The sequence below is a fragment of the Parasteatoda tepidariorum genome, chromosome 10, assembly GCF_982258835.1.
Source record: "Parasteatoda tepidariorum strain Cologne lab strain chromosome 10, Ptep-v5.0, whole genome shotgun sequence".
In the NCBI taxonomy this organism is placed as follows: Eukaryota; Metazoa; Arthropoda; class Arachnida; order Araneae; family Theridiidae; genus Parasteatoda; species Parasteatoda tepidariorum.
Window position 1 is genome coordinate 16,616,865 of NC_141764.1, and position 16,935 is coordinate 16,633,799.

The following is a 16,935-nucleotide window of genomic DNA, read 5'->3' on the forward strand; positions in this document are numbered from 1 at the left end:
ACTATTATTTATTTTATGTTTGTTATCTTTTTTGTCTTTGTCCTTTTATTTTACATTTGTTACATTTTACTATATTTTGAAAGGGACTTCAACGAAGATTTTATTAAATGAATGTGTAAAGCAACGTTTGATGCATTTTTTTTTTAAATCAACTTTGGAATTTATACGAACCACCCAACAACCTTAAATACTCGAGAGTATAAATATTACTCTTACAGCCAACTATAAAATATGAAGTGAATATAAGATCATGAAGTGAATATCCGAAGAGCATTCTTTACTCTTTAAATATATAACTCTCATTATTAACCTTATTTATTTATTTAATGTTTAACTATCTACAAATAGCAATCTGATAATCTTACAAAAGTTAGATTTATTTACACTCCATACTTTTTTGCAGGGAGTTATTTACAATTTACATTTTTTTATACTAAAAAAAAACTTTTTTTTATTTTACTTTAATCTCGCCTCAAAAGTTTCTAAAACATCCTTAAGTTTCGCGTTAAAACTTTCAATTCTTATTTACGGTTGTGCTTTTATTTTTATTAACCAAGTTGATTTATTGTCACCGTCATAACTATACTCCTTTTTAAATTTTCCTATGAGGCATCCTCAAATATTTGCTCGAGTAAAAGAATATTAAATTGGGACAGTTAGTACACCAGTTTCACTCTGAAAAATAAATCTCGAAAACGAAACACTTTTTGGCGTTGACGCGTTTTTATGTGAAGAATGAGGTGCCATGACCATCAATTGCTTTCCATGGGATCATCGGAGCCGGAGGCGCATCCCATGGGTTGTCATTTATTTTAATCAAAGGGGCTCACACAGGAGGGAGGGAGGGGGCATTAACATAACAAATAGTTGGACTTTTCTGCCGGCCATTCATCAAAGAGCGAGCTTTGGCATCGTTTTGACATGGTCCGTCCGCCAAGAAAAATGATTTCTGTCTCTCCAAAATCCCTGGCTCGGGCAAAAATCGAGACCGCTTAAAGAGCCGAGGAATATAAAAAGAGAAGAATATTTTTTTCTTCTTTTTTTTTTTTTTTTTTGTTCTCTTTTTTGATAGAGTGGGCTCAGGGTCCGAGGATTTGGTAAAAAAAGTTTTTATTGCCCACACCACAGGGATAAAGAAGCAATTCTCTACGGTATTTTGCATTTTTTGAAATTCGCCGGTAAAAGCGCATTATCGGGTGAGTGAGCGGGGTGAGCTGGGATTCGCTTTATGTACTGCGTGTGGTCGAGACAAAAGAAATGGATTGGCTACTTTTCATAAAAAGTCCTTTTATATAAAGCATCAAGTAGAAAACCTGCTTGACTTTTTGTTCCTTGGCATATTTCATGGTAATCGCGGATTGCGATGTTTACATTTTCTGAGTCAACATTTCTGTTTACTTTATTTTTGTTAACTTTTTTGATTCATCGGGTTAGCTTTTAAATTAAAATTGAATTGACATTTAAATTGCATTGATTTTAATCGACTTTTTGACTTCTAAATTTAACTGAAAATGATATTTTTTAAGGTAGTTATTCCTGATAGTATTCAGTGTAGCATATAATCAACATATAAAAGTTCTTAGATTTCCGCACACACAAACTAAAATTTAAAATAATAATAATAGATGAGGGCAAATACTAAACGTTTTATTGTCTTTTTCAAATAGACTTTCATAAATTTTCATGACGTATCTTCGTTAAAGAGCAATGCAAGACATGCAAGCGAGGTATTTTTTTCGTTTCGAAACACTTTAATAAAAATTAAAATTACGAAGAGTTTTTTTCCTATTATTATTATGATTAATTTTGAATTCTTTTTTAAATATTTTCTATCATTTTATTTTTTCTTCTTTCTTTTTGAATGAAAACGATACATATACAATAAACGATGCGTTTTAAACGTTTATTTTAAAATTAAGATAACAATACATTGAAAAGAAATCGAAATCCTTGAAGAAACATTACACTACAGCATTCTGTGGAAATATCATTAAAATCCCTTTTCTTAACATACTGCACATTATAACTCATTTGCTTTTCATTGTTGCAATTATAAGATACAGTTCAAGAAAAGACGTGCAACATATTTTTTATTGCACGTCTTTTCTTTGAAAAGACGTGCAATTGACCAGTGCTGGTAAATTGACCAAAGTAACATCTGAATAATATGCGTCAAAAAAATAATATTTGAATGTTTTCTGTTTGAAATTTAAGAACCAGTTTTTCTACAACACTCTAAAAAAACTACTTCAACAGAGAACTCTAATTTCGGTACCTTGGACCATAATAATAAGAAAAGTTTTAACAACCTTAATAAAGTGTAGATTCAACCAGAATCAAGAATCCAGAAAATTTCAACGATGTTATGGTTCATTATGCTCAAAAAGGTAGACGAAAGAGTGTAGACGGAAGAGTTAGTAAATCAACTATTTCTATACCAATAACTCATAAGTAATTTTATAAGCATTCATATATTTGATAATCCTTAAACATCTGTCGACAATGGAAACAAATTTAGAGCCAACCTTTGGCACGAACATAAATCCATTCCCTTTTGGCGAAGACGTAAATGCACCCAAGCGCGTAAACAGTTACACTTTTCTTTTCATAATTTCACACCTTCAACGCCAATCCTCTCCTCTCGCCAACAAACGGTTGAAATATTTTCGTTAATGATTTGCTGCATATCTCATTCTTCAAGAGGAGATCATCAGGGGGGAGCGGTGCATGAACCACCCCTCCTTACTTAATTTACGGCATCCCTCTTGATTTAGGTGCATAGTTTGCAGATTTCGAATTCCACAATGCATTTCTCTTCACACACTTCCATAACCCTTTTTTTTCGTACTTCCCTACATTAAAGCAGTACCAATGAGAATATGCTCATTTATTAATTTGCACCCCTTTTTAAAAAAGGTGAGATAAAACGCCGCCAAGGAGTTAAGGCGACTTTCTTTGTAGTTTAATGATCAACACCCCCGCCAAGTGGGATGGGGAGTAGGAAAATTCCTGAGGAAAGCCTCAGGAATTTCGAAAGAATTTTATTTCCATTTTAGTGGTTTTCCCAGAGGAGCATTTGTTAACCATATTCATATTCACAGCTACGACACTGCGGAATATTTTACGAAAACATTCGGTTTCACATAACTTCGAAATCTTGCTGCAGGATTCCAACGAAAATTATTTTGTCCTTCCCCTCCACCTTTACGTTAGATAAATGATTGGAAGCATATTATGATTATCTCTTGGAATTTCGGTTTTTGAAATATGCTATTTTTAGAAAAATTGATGTAGATTTCATACTTTTTTTTCTTCTTCATAATACAAAGTATACTTTAAAGGAACTAAATAATACAACCTTAAACTGACAGGAGTTAGGAGATCAAGTTTTGTTCGAATAAATTGTACTTTTTTATGGTACTTTTGTACTGTATTTTGCTTGAATAAATGTACTTTTTTACATTAATTACTTGCTTACCTGATAACAAATGGACTGGTTTTATTGGAATGTGAAGAAGGTTCTAGAAAGTTGTTATTTTGCTATAAAAAACTGGTCAACCGAAAATTTTTGTTTGACTCTATACCCCCAAAGCTTTTATGGCTAAAACAAATTTTCCGAAATAAATTAGAACTGGAAGCTAAAGATTTGAATTTTGACTCGGAATTATAGCTCTCTGTCCCCTTAAATAAAAATATCGTTCCGGCAAAACTTTTTCATGGCTTAATTAATTTTAAAAAAAAATTCGACTTTTGGTACGACATGCTTGCCTATTGCGGATTTTCACTAACCTTCATAATTTTACCTTACCTCTCACGAAAAAAAAAAAAATATTTCGTTCAGATTTATTTTTTATTTTTTCTAATTCTCAAAGCAATAATTACAAATTTAAAAAATACCGAATTTTTTGGTTGATGACTTGAAAAAAGTTTTGATAGACCAACGAAAATTTTCAAGAAGTAATGAAAAATGTGAACTTTTGTTGCCATATTTACATATTAATCTGCTTTTTTTATAGTAATAAATAGGGAATAAAAAAATGCCCTCATTTGATCGCAGTTCCTTTACTCACTAATATTTTTTATACCCAATATCTCCATAAATAAACTTCAATATTTTTTTTTTATTTTTTTTTACATGTAGTAGTGTTTCATAAATATTAGAGCTGCACAATGGGCCACTGGCGACGGTCTGGAAAACATCCCTGAGGATGATCAGAAGACAGACCATCACAAGTTTGATCCTCTGCAGAAGAGATGGTCACAATGGCATTGGATGGATGGCATTCACAAACTGATCAAAGTGTTCATTCATTCACTCACTGCCCGCAACCAGTGATGATTGACTTCGGTAATATACTCGGAGGACGATCAGTCCACTACTTGAAATTTTTTTTTCATGAACATTCAGAAATCATGTGAAATAAAATATTTAATTAATTAAAAGGGGAAAAAAAATACCGATGAAGATAGAAGCATAATGGTTTATTTCTAATGCTAGACGTAAGACTATGGAAATAATTTTATTTTTTCTCTAAATCAGTTAATTTGACAATGAAAATTCATTTGATTACTCATTTCGTTTAATCAAATTAATATTGATTTTTATTATTTATTCCAATGAATCAAAATGTATAAAGAATAATTATAAATTATCATCTGAATCTATTATATTGATAGAAAATATTAGAAATTATATATTATACTCGTATAATAATAAGATTTGTAACAACGCAATTATAATTTTTTTTTTAAATTTTCATAATTTAAATTAAATTCCTTAATTTCAAACAAGTTTTAAGGGGATATTTACGCTCAAATTTATATAAAAGAATTTTTGAAGAAAATTACTATCTCCTTGCTTTTGTAATTAGCTATAGTTTTTATTTTTAGTGAATTCAATATAAGAATAAATTTTTAAGTGCGGTGTGATCGTTTTGAATAAAGAATAATTCAAGATGAAAGTAATTCAATATTTTAATAATTTATAAAAGTTTCTCGCAGAATGTAGATTAATAAAAGGTTTAAATTACTTATTTGAGGCTTATAAATTAATTATCATAATTAAATTTTGTTTGAATTATTTATTTATTTCCTTATCATGAACTACAGCTAACAAGCACTCATGCGATATTTAAAAGAGAATGTCTTTATTAGTATTTATTTGATCAAAAATTAAGCATAATTTTAAATGAAAATTGTTTCTTTTTGCGAGAAAATTCATTGTTCGAACGCATTGTGAGAGTTCACGTATTTTCGTAATTTTCACAGTTTTAAAAAAAATAATACTTCACGATTGGTTAGAAAAGGAAAATTTATAAATCATCTCGCGCATAAATTATATGAGAAGGATTCTAGGAATTTTATTCTAAACTTTAAAATTTAAGTGTGAATAATGACTTTACGTTCCATGCACTCCAAAATCAATTCATTATATCCAGTCATATATAAATCATTCTATGACCTTGAACATTCCCATGCTTTGCGAAAGTTTTCGGCACACTTCAGCAATAAATCATTGATCGCATAATTAGGACCCTTTCCACCAACCACAATTCTGCTCGTTGCATGTATAATGTATTATGGAACTTGTGCTGCCATCTATATAATAAACGTTGAACTTGTTATTTCGAGGGACAATTTATTTCTTCAAAAATATCACTTTCTTATAATTCTACTTTAACTTTAATCAGAAAAGGTCAATGCGCAATTGATGAAGTCTTTCTTGGCCTCACGCTCTTTTATGATCAGCACGAAAAATTTTGAAAGTTTTTATAAAGTTTCTTAATCAAAAGTGTAAAACAAAGTGTAAACACACTTTGTAATAAGTGTAAACACAATTTGAAAGTATAAAACACATTTTGCACTTAGATCCTTTTTAAACAAATTGATAATAATACAGTGACGAACTAATTAATTATAAAAGAATTAATTAAAAAAAAATTTACTCTCGAAACAAAATGTTAATTTTATAACTGTAAATTTTTCTGTTGCATTAATTTGACTTCTTGGTCTAGCAAATATTTACTTTTTCATTGAAAGGTTTATTACAGCAATGTTAACCTTCCCTTTAAATCGCTATGAGTTTTAAGAGGAATTAAAATAATTTTAAACTTTTTTTTAAGGTTTCTGACAGTGTAAAATTCCTTTGCTGATTATGTATTTTAGAGATATTCTGTAATTTATGGGGGAAATATATAGTAAACAAAAAAAATTCTAAAGGGTAACAAGTTTTATCTTTCGCATCTTTTATTAATGAGAAGCCTTTTTTTATGAACTTATCTCAATAACTTTTGTTAAAAATAAAATCAAGTATGTTTTATATCATTGTTTCATAATGTACTTCATAACAGTATTAAATTTTCGATTCCGAAGATATAATACACATTATTTTATTGCGTTGAATTCTTAATAAATAAAAAAAAATAAAAAGTACACTGAGAAAAAAAAAGTTTGAGCAAAACTACCAATGTTAAAATTTTTTGAGTTTCTGGTTAAATGGGAACGTCAAAAAGCTCGGTAACCTTAGCACTTCGTACAAAGTATTTTGATAAAATTAGCTATAAAAAATGGTTCTATAATATGGAATAAAATTTAGCAAATGTGGTAAAATTTGGTAATTTTCTCATGATACTTTAAAACGTAGCATAAAAATTTCTTCGGTTAAATTTATTTTACAATTTTGTATTTTTTTACTTAACGTGTTGTAATAAGAAGTATAATTTTGAAAACCAGAATTTCCGGTAAAGCGTTACAATGTGGACGAAAAAATTAAAGACTATAAAAAAAAAATGGTTTAAATGCCGTATATATAAATATTTTTTTTACCAGAAACATCATTACCATACAGTACAGCAATTTTAGCAGAATTTTGTTTGTACAAAGCACTATTTCTTTATCTTTAAAAAAGCTTTACCTTCCTTTCCCCATCATTTTGTTTTATTTATTTTTATTTTATTTCTTTTATTTATTTTAAATCTATAATACTATCAAATGATACTTTATCATAAAAAGTTTGTTTGGAATAATAATAATAATAATAAACATCAAACAAAGACCTAAAATATTGTTAATTTTGTCATTTTGTCAAACGTTAATGTTAGTAAAATGTTAATTTCGCACTTTTGCCATAATCCATGAACAAGCATAAAATGTATTCATTAAAATAATTTCATTCAAAAAATAGTTTTCAATAAATTGTTTTTAGTTTTAAATTTTTAACTGTTTTAATAAATAATTTTAACTTCTTGATTGAATGAATTAATCAGGTCGAAACTAATAACTGCTAAAAAAAACCTTCTAATAACTGCTAAAAAAATCAGCAGTTAAAAAGTAACATTTTTATTCCCCAAAACTGTTAGAACCGATCCAGTTCAAATTTTGAAGTTTTGTATCAATTATTTAGTATTTCAGCATTAGTTTAAAGCTGTTATTTCTTAAATTTCAATATATTTGTTCGTATTTCGAAATTAAATAATAAATAACTATAAATTTTATTTTTTACATAACATAAGGTAAATAAATTTTACATTTAGGTTCAAAATTGAATTTCAAAATAAAGCTTTTTGGGAAACGTTTCTAAGGTTGGAAACCTAAATATCCCTTCTTCCTATGCAAAAAAACGTTTGTTATTTAGAATCTAAATATAATTAAAACTCAATTTTGAAGAAAGTTCCAATTGGTGTTTATAAAACAGAATCGAGTTTCAATAATTGTTCAAACCTGTTTAGATTAAGCACAACGAAGATTCAACTCAATATCGATAGTATTTTCATTACTTAATAGCACCTTTAACTTTTCTTGCTTTTCATGCATCGTCCTTCTATTTTTCATGCAATCGGGCAACACTTTCTTGGCGATCGTTAGGCGACCATTACGGTCTTCTTAGACCACCTGCGTTCCTCCCCTGACGAAACTTTTATTTTGCCTTCATTAATATGCATGGTGAAGGACCACCTGCTAGCTCACCCACTTTAATGTTCTCCCCACCCTTCTACACTAATGTAACTTCACGCCCCCGATTTTGTAATAGCCCCTTAACACTCGTGTCAGTAGTTTGCATATTGAAAAACTTCTGATGTTCCACACCCTGATGATTTTCAGCAGTGCTGGACGCACTTAAAGATTTCTAGAACGTTGAAATTGCTCTCTAGATAAGCAGAGTTGTTTTTAGAATAGTAAACATTGATTATAAAGTTTGATTATCATAAACGTACAAACCAATTAAGGCTGCTCTTTTGAAAGAAAAAAAATTAACCAATATTTGGTTTCTCTAAGTTTTTGTCCACGTTACACACGCAAACTCAAGTACAGCTTTAATTATGTACTATATACAGAAATTTTTGCAATTATCGCTTTTCAATGAAGTATTAAATTGTACACATTCTTTAATGAATATTTAATAGAAGAAAAAACAAAAACTTTGAAACTAGCTTGATAATCTAATGAAATTTAGAGGTATTTCTAAAAAACCCTTTCTAACACCTCTTTCTCCCTCTCTGGCAATCAAACAAGTTTTCCCAGCCTTCCTCAGTAGCAATTCGTTAGATTTTGGTGGCATTTTTTTCCTTGAGTAAATATTGATTTGCGACCCCTAATGTATGTACTTTTTTTCCTTCAAAGACTCTAAAAAAATTTGCAATAAGGGTGGGTAATATGGAACATCTAAAATGCAATCTTATTGGAGTATATTGAAGAAGGGAAATACAGAAAAAGGATGCATATTTTAAATATTTAAGAAAAATTATTAAAATTTGCTAGTTGATAAACAAAAAAAGTATTTAATTTGGAAATAATTTTTTAGCTGAAATGAAAACTATATAATCAGTTCTTAATTTTTGCATATTTTTATGAGTCCATACAAAGCCCAAATGGATTAAATTTCCAAACAATAAAAAAAATTGGGTGGGCTGCTCAACGACGGATAAAATAAAAATAAAAGCACGGTATATTGAGTCATGGTGGCTTAGGGGATAGAGCGTTCGCCTTCCAATGAGGTAACCCGGGTTCGAGTAAGAATTGGTTGATACGAATTTCGCACACCTCTCGCACCGACCACTGTGATGACGAGAAATATCTTCAGTGGTAGACGGATCATGGGTGAGAGTCCCTTCGCCGTCAGGCTAACCACGTGAGGTTTTAGGGATTGTTCCTCTTCGTGCAGCGCAAAGGCGGGTGGGTTAGTTTCATCAAAAGTCTTCCACTAAGGCAAATTTCTGCAATAATTGATCCAGGAGTTCTCTTATCTTCTGGATTGGGTTAAAAATTACAGGGTTACGCAGTAGAACATTGGAAGTTGTAAACCCAAAATTTGGTAGGTTGTTCAACGACGGTTTAAAATTGTAAAATAAAATATGTATTAGACTTAAAATCATAAATTTCGAGAGGTAATAGGCGTCTCACTCTATAGAACTCGAAGTGGCATGACACAATATTAGGGACTGTCCTTGTAATATGACATTATAGAGTATTATATACTAGTTAATACAGGGTACTATACAGAGATACATAGAGTACTATATTAATAAGAAATAGGATTGACCAATAAAGGTAGGGAGAATAAGCATAGGAAAAAAAGAAAATAGCCAAACAGGATGAGAGATAATAAAGAAGTTTTAGGGGTAGAGTGAAAGACTCGGTTGTTGCAAGATGTTATCATTAAAAGAAAACTGCATTTTCTAGCATATCATAAGCTTGACTTATGACTTGCTAGTTATGATGAGCTTAGTTTTCGTCTGCTAATCATCAATTAGAAATTATTAACGTAGCTAGACACTGTTTTAAATTATATGAGAATTTTTTCCAGTTTTGAAATATTCTCGTAATTTAGTTAATCTCTTTTTAATTCTTTATTCTAGCAATTCCATTCGTTGCAACTGGAAGTCTATTTTCTTCCAAATTTTTCTTCCTTCATACCTGACTTTTTATACTGTAATATACTGTAATATTCTTCGACATATTTCTGTTTCTCCCTTTCATTCTATGGATATTCTATGAATATACTATGAAAAATATTCGTTTTATGAATATACTATGAAGAATATTCCTCATTACAGTACGGAAACTATAGTGCGTCTGTTGTTGATGTGGCGTTATTTGTGCTCTTGCCATATTGTTTAGCTTTATTCATTAAAATTGTAGCTTAAGGGTAGAAAAAGGATCCAAAGTACGAAGCAAAATAGCACACTATTTTTCTTTATCATCAGTTTTAAATTTAATCTACCATTATTTTACTATTATGTAAATTAAATTAAAAATTAAGTATATTAAATATTATGTAAATTTTTCGATGATTCATCTGAAACTGCATACCATTAAAGCGATTCGGTGTTAAAATTTTAATTGAATTCATATGAATGCAGGCTTGAAATGCAATGTAATACAAGGTATTTTAAAAATTAATTGTAAATTATTTTTGAAAATTAAATGTAAATTAAGAATTAATTGAAAAAAATTAATTTTTATGTGCTTCGCCAGCTACTCATTTCACACTTTAAAATGTTAAAATGACCAAGTTGTCATATTTAAGCTCTGTACTAAAAACTATAGGCAGATCAACTGCGCATTATTGACTAATAATAATATTAATAATTAAAAGCATTGATTGACTTTTAATTTGAATTTTTAACTTTTGGAAAGCTAGTTAATTTATAAGAAATATATATTTTTTATGCACATTTATTTGTTAAACGTTTGCCGCAAATTTATAAGTTAAAAAATTACGGTAATGATGTAATATGTTTTTAAACTAAAAGTAAATTACTATTTCCTTCAGTTCAGTCTGCTTATTATTAAGTTGTCTAAATTAAACTTAATTGTTCTATAAGTTTTCAAAAACAATATTTTAATTAAGAGACAAAGAAAGATATCATGTCTATCCGTTTGCTGAAATAACAATTATTTTATAAAAGTGTAGTACATAAATGAAAGTAATTGAACTTCAAACTCAGTAAGTCAAAATGGGTAATTATAACATATAGTAATCAAATAAGCAATCTAAGCAATAAATATTTGAAATGCAAAGTTTAGTTCAAGTGAAAAACTATTAAAAAATTCTCTTTCTTTTGCGATATAGCATATATTTTTACTTCATCTCTAAAGTAAAAGATCCAAAGATTAATTATCAAGAAAAAAGAAAGAGGCACAATCACTTAATTTCATAAGTGCCTTGATTAACAACATGCTAAAATAGTCAAATTAATAAAATTTTCTAATATTTCTTTCAAATAAAAAAGTTTGCTTTAAATAAATATAGCAAGCTACGTTTCGAAACGCAAATACAGTTAAAAAAGTGTTTTTTTCAAAATCAGGAAATCAATGCCCTAATTTCAACTGTCCAAACTTTGATTTCTCCCCCCCTCCTCTTTTGATGCATATTTGCAATTTTGAGTTTTCAAATACAGTTTAGAACTGAAAATTGATTCACATATAAAGAAAATAATTTTAATATTTTCGTTGTTGAACTATTCGATTGTATTTGCAGTTTGAAAAAGTTTTCTTTGACTAAAGTGCTGAAAAATAAATGCCGTTAGAGAAAAATTTATTTTAATATTTTTGTTGTGGAAAAATATGTGCCATTAGAGAAAAAATGATTTTAATATTTTTGTTTTTGAACTATTCGACTGTGCTTGCAGTTTGAAAAACATTGGCATAATTAAAGTGTTGAAAAATAAGTGCCAGTAGAGAAAAATTAATTTTAATATCTTTATTGCTGTTACAGACAGAATTTGAGTTACGTTCAGTTTAAATTAAGTGAAAGCATTATATAAAATATGCAGTATTGAACAAAGTAGTGAAAAAATTTGCTTACTGAAAGTACTGAAAATTAAATACCATATAAGGAAAACAATTGTAATATTTTAATTATTGATATTGATTGTATTTAGTATAGTTTTGAGGATTATATTTAATAGAATCTTTATCATCAAACAAATTAATGTAATACTTATTTTTGATAGTAAAAGTATTGAAAAATAAGTAACATACGGAGAATAAATTTAAAATTTTTCATCTAAGCTGAGACTATTAAGAATTAAAAATTCTTAAATTAAGTCAAATTTATACATATGTATCCTTAAACAAGACAGTAATTTTTTCGTTCACATGGAAATGGTTTACCGGAAATTCCAGTTTTAATAAGTTATAGTCCTTATTACTGCACATTTAGTAAGAAATATAAGATTATGAAACAAATTTTATCAATTAAATGGTGCTTATGCCATACTCTAAGGTATCAAGATAAAATTACCATAATTTATTTCTTATTATAAAATTATATTACATTGTTAATTTTACCAAAGTGCTTCGGTAAAAATTACCGAGTTTTTTGATGTTCTCATAGAGCAAACATTTCACCATGTTCTGTTTGTTTTAATTACACCTTTTCTCTTAGTGAAGAAATTAATTTCCACAATTTTAATTAAATTTTATAATTCATCTTGACTGCTTCAATCAATAGTCAAACAATTTTAGTTCATTTAAAAAATTTTAACTTAAAGCTATTTGACATAATAAAGTACATAAGATATAATAATTAAAAGAAAAAAATAATAAAACATTTCTACAAGCATTTTGTTTTAAATTACATTTTATATTTGTGATGAATTATAAATAATTTTTTGTCTTAGAAAAGATATCAAAAGTAAATTAAAAGATCCCTTTTTAAAATAGTCTAAACACCCCTGTAATAAAACTTATTTGCCAATACGTGAATTGTGGTTTATTTTTTCCATCACCCTCCCTGTTATTCAACAACAAAGAACGATCGATACTCAAAATTTGGTTTTCTACTTTTTCCAAGTTACATAATGTGTTCAGTACTTTTAATATTCAATATTCACATACATTGACATATCATTTTCAAGTACAATAAAACACATAAACAGTACTCACCGGTAGATGCTGGGTATTTTCGAAACGTGCTCTGCTCTTCCGGCATCTTGCATGGAGGCCGCCATATTGCCCATAAGTCATTAGTGGTAAAGCTTCCTTTGGTATGATCCGTTAAAAATACGGCCTGGTGCCTAGACAGTGGGGAACGGATCTTATACAAGACCGTAAATATTTATGAGAATTATCCTGTTTATTCAACTGTTTCGGTTACGAAGAATCTAAGGAAACCGGTTTTGTTTATTTTCTATTTTAATTCTCATGAATATTAATGAAACACGACAAAGCATATATTAAATAAGCTCTGGGAATCTTCCATTACATTGAAAAATGTTTGTTTACTGAGGCAAAACAGTTTGTCATGTAATACATCTTATCTCATACTGAAGACTGTTACTTTCTATGAAGATGAATAGTTAGGATAGTTAAAATGAAATAAACATGCTCATCAATGTTTGCGTTAAATGAACCATTCATATATTTTCAGAATAGTTTTATACGACTTCAGGTACGAATAATTTTTCTCTAAAACTATCTTTAAATATTTCTCGCATGGAATCATCGATATCAATCTAAATTGGAAATATTAAAAAAATAAAGTCAAATTGCTCAATCTAAAATGGAATTAATTATTGATGCGCAATTTAATGCTGCAAATGCATTATTATTGATTGATTGTAACGTTTTCCGAAACTATTTATTACATTTTATAGCAGTAACTATTAACTATTCATAATTAATTTACTAAATGGGATGTTTTTCAGAGAACATTAATTTAAAGCATTACATTGCAAAAGTGTAATTATTAATTGTTTTTAAAAAAGTTACATTTTGAAATAAAATTAGAAAAAAAGTAATAAATTTTTTTTAAAATTTAAAATAGGAATTAATTTAATAAATTTATGCATAACTAAAACCATAAAATACATTCATTTTTCAGTTTATTAAGCTATTTTGAAAAGAGTATTAATCTAGGATATAATGCAGCCTATAAGATTCATTATTGAAAGTAATATTTTGAATTACAACTAGAAACATTAAGTAACAAATACAAAATCAAAATATAATATAATATGATTTATTGTACAATTTATAATTCTAAGCTCATATGTATTAATTATTGATTTATTGCAATACTTCTTAAAGAACATTGATGTAGGATATCACAATTAGTTACTATTTAATTAAATGTAGATTGAGTTTTAAGTAGAAATGTTAAGCAAACAAAGTTAAAAAATATTAATTAAAACTATAAACGTATTAAATAGTATTAATAGTATTTATTTTTTAACTGGCAAGTATTAATCAAAAGTATAAACTTATTAACTAATAAACAAATATTAGTCATATATATAAGCGTACTAACTGGTGATTAAGATTGGGTAACTAACTTTTAATCTAGAGACGTTTGTGCAATCGAAAAAAAACTATACAACGTCATGTGGTATTTATTCTGATTACCGATTATATTAGTTGGTTATAGCATAAATAATCCTAAGAATGAAATAAATTTTGTCAGTATCATTCTCATCTGATATTCATTTCTAATAACTGGCTTACAAGTTTTTGTCTAAATAAATCTATGGCTAAGAAACTGTTTATAACATATTATATCATATAATATTAATTTTGATTAACCTGATTTAATATTTTTTTCAATCTAAAGAGCACATGATCTACTCAGTTTACCGTACATTATGATAGGATATTCATTTCAAATAGCATGGGTTTTTTAAGCTAAATTAGCTAAAAGATTTATTAACATTTATTGCCCATCGAAATGCCTCAAAAATATAAACAAGAAATAATATTGTTTGCATGGACACATTTCATAACATTTGGTTGTGATTTCCATTAGTTATTTTTCAACAAAAGTTTTTAAAATAGATGATGAGATAACGTTCAACAATCATTTCTAAGTGTTGTATGGGCAATATTCAGATATTGGAAGTATTCAGATAATTTATAATATTTCTCAAAACTGTTATTTTGTCCCCGCCGTTCCTAATAAAAATTGAAACATCCATCAACAGAAACCTATTATCGTACACTAACAATAGTGATCTATGCAGTCTTACAGGAGCGAAATGAATGAGATTTTTATGCGCGACAATCCAAACAAATTTAACGCAATTTACAAAATATTCAAAAAGAGCACTTTTTAATAGATCACTCCGTCCCAACTTCAACAAACTAGTTCCAAAACTCAAACAGCATCAACAGTGAAGATCATTAAAAACATCTTAACTTGCGAACGACATAACCTGGACATAAATTTTTGTCAGTGACGCTTATTTTAACCGTTTTACGAACCATAATTAGAAACCCATAAAAGAACCCGCATAATGAACTGATTCCGATAAACCGTAATTTTGAAAGTGAGGGTCGTACGTTCGAGGGGAGGATCTTTTATATTTTTCGAAGCAATTACTGATGACCAGATGATGATATCTGTTGCTTTATTCCATCCATTAGCTAATGTTTATATCTTTAACGGCTGATTTCCTTCAAAATGAAACTACCACTTTTAAAATTTAAAAAGAAAATTGTTAAAAAAAATTAAACGGAATATTCTGGAATATACTAGAATGTGACTGAGTCACGATAGACTATTAGTCCTTTTGAAATTATACCCCCGTAGAAGGAGACACAATATTATGCGCTTGGTTGTGTGGCAAAACTCTAGGCAGCCAATAGGTAAGGGGAACTTCAGAACGGGGACATTACCAAATAGAAGTTTCACAGCTAAGATCAGAAAAAGCGTTGATTGGTTTTGCTATTTCTTGCAGTGTTCGTATTTTCAGTTATTTATCGGTGATGAATTGTTCTTAAATTTAAAAAAAAACACGCGTAGAAACTTATTACGCTTCTAAATAAATAATGCGTAATATAATATGAGGTTGATTGGTATTATATGTATATATTATATAACCTATAGCATAGCGCAAGCTATCAGTTCAAATTAATATTATATTATAATTCCAAAATATCAAAATAAAATTATAATTCCATTTTAGGTCGATTCTGAAATAACTTCTGGTATTTTAATGATCTTTGCTCCCTTGCCGTCATCTCCCAAAGCTGTTATAAGCATTAAAATTTCAATTATTTTAATGCTTATAACAGCAATAGAACACAATGAAGGTTAGATAACACAGAACATACACTCAATTTATTAATAATGCAATTAATAATTTGACTTAATATTTTTGAATGATTTTTTTCATTATGAATCAATTGAATGATGAATCATGTTACAAAAGAATTATGAATGTTGCAACAAAAAAATGCATTTATAAATATTAATCTACTGAACTGAAATTAAAGTGTGAATAAACTTAATGACAGAATATATTTAAGTTTTTAAATCATAATTTTAATTCAATAATCGTAATTCATAAATGATATTTCAGAAAAATATGCAAATATAATCATCAATTCATTATGAAAAACTGAAAATTGGAAGAAAACCAGCGATGGAATGATATTTGAATTTGACAAAATAGTTTTGAATAATTTTTTTTATTCAAGAATCATTAATCATACTTGAATAAGAAAATTACAGTTACAAATATAAGTTCACTAATTTCAATTGAAAGTGGGTAAAAACTTAATGATAGAATAAGATTTAATTTCGGAAGAACAGTTTTAAATCTTTATTTTTATTCAACTAAAAATGGGAAGAAATATTTTTATCCAAGAATCATATTTCATAAAATCAAGACTTCTTTCAAAATCTAGATTCATTTCATAACCTGAAACGATTTATTAGATTATTTTGGATCAATAACTCACGAAAAATTCTTGCCTATTCTGAAGCATTGATAACTTGGTAATTAGTTTTACACATTAATTAAGCGATAATCAATATAATAGATAGACGGTCTAACAAATCATTTATTATAAAAGAGAGAAGAACGAATAAATCAATGTTTAGATTCGGAATAAACCATTATTTAGCAAGATAAGCGTCCGATTTATTTGTTTGAGATCAAAAAGGTGGTTCGTAATGTATGGAGGACTAAAAATATATGACATCAATACTCTGCT

The 16,935-nt window shown here is 28.1% G+C and overlaps 1 long non-coding RNA gene across 1 annotated transcript in view; it reads right to left on the minus strand.

Moving 5' to 3' along the window:
- Window positions 1-16,935, minus strand: part of LOC147802184 (uncharacterized) — a 163,981-nt gene that overhangs the window by 129,950 nt on the left and 17,096 nt on the right. Inside the window, exon 2 of the long non-coding RNA XR_015429616.1 lies at window positions 12,889-13,019. This is a non-coding gene — a long non-coding RNA (uncharacterized LOC147802184). The remainder of the gene's footprint in view (window positions 1-12,888; window positions 13,020-16,935) is intronic.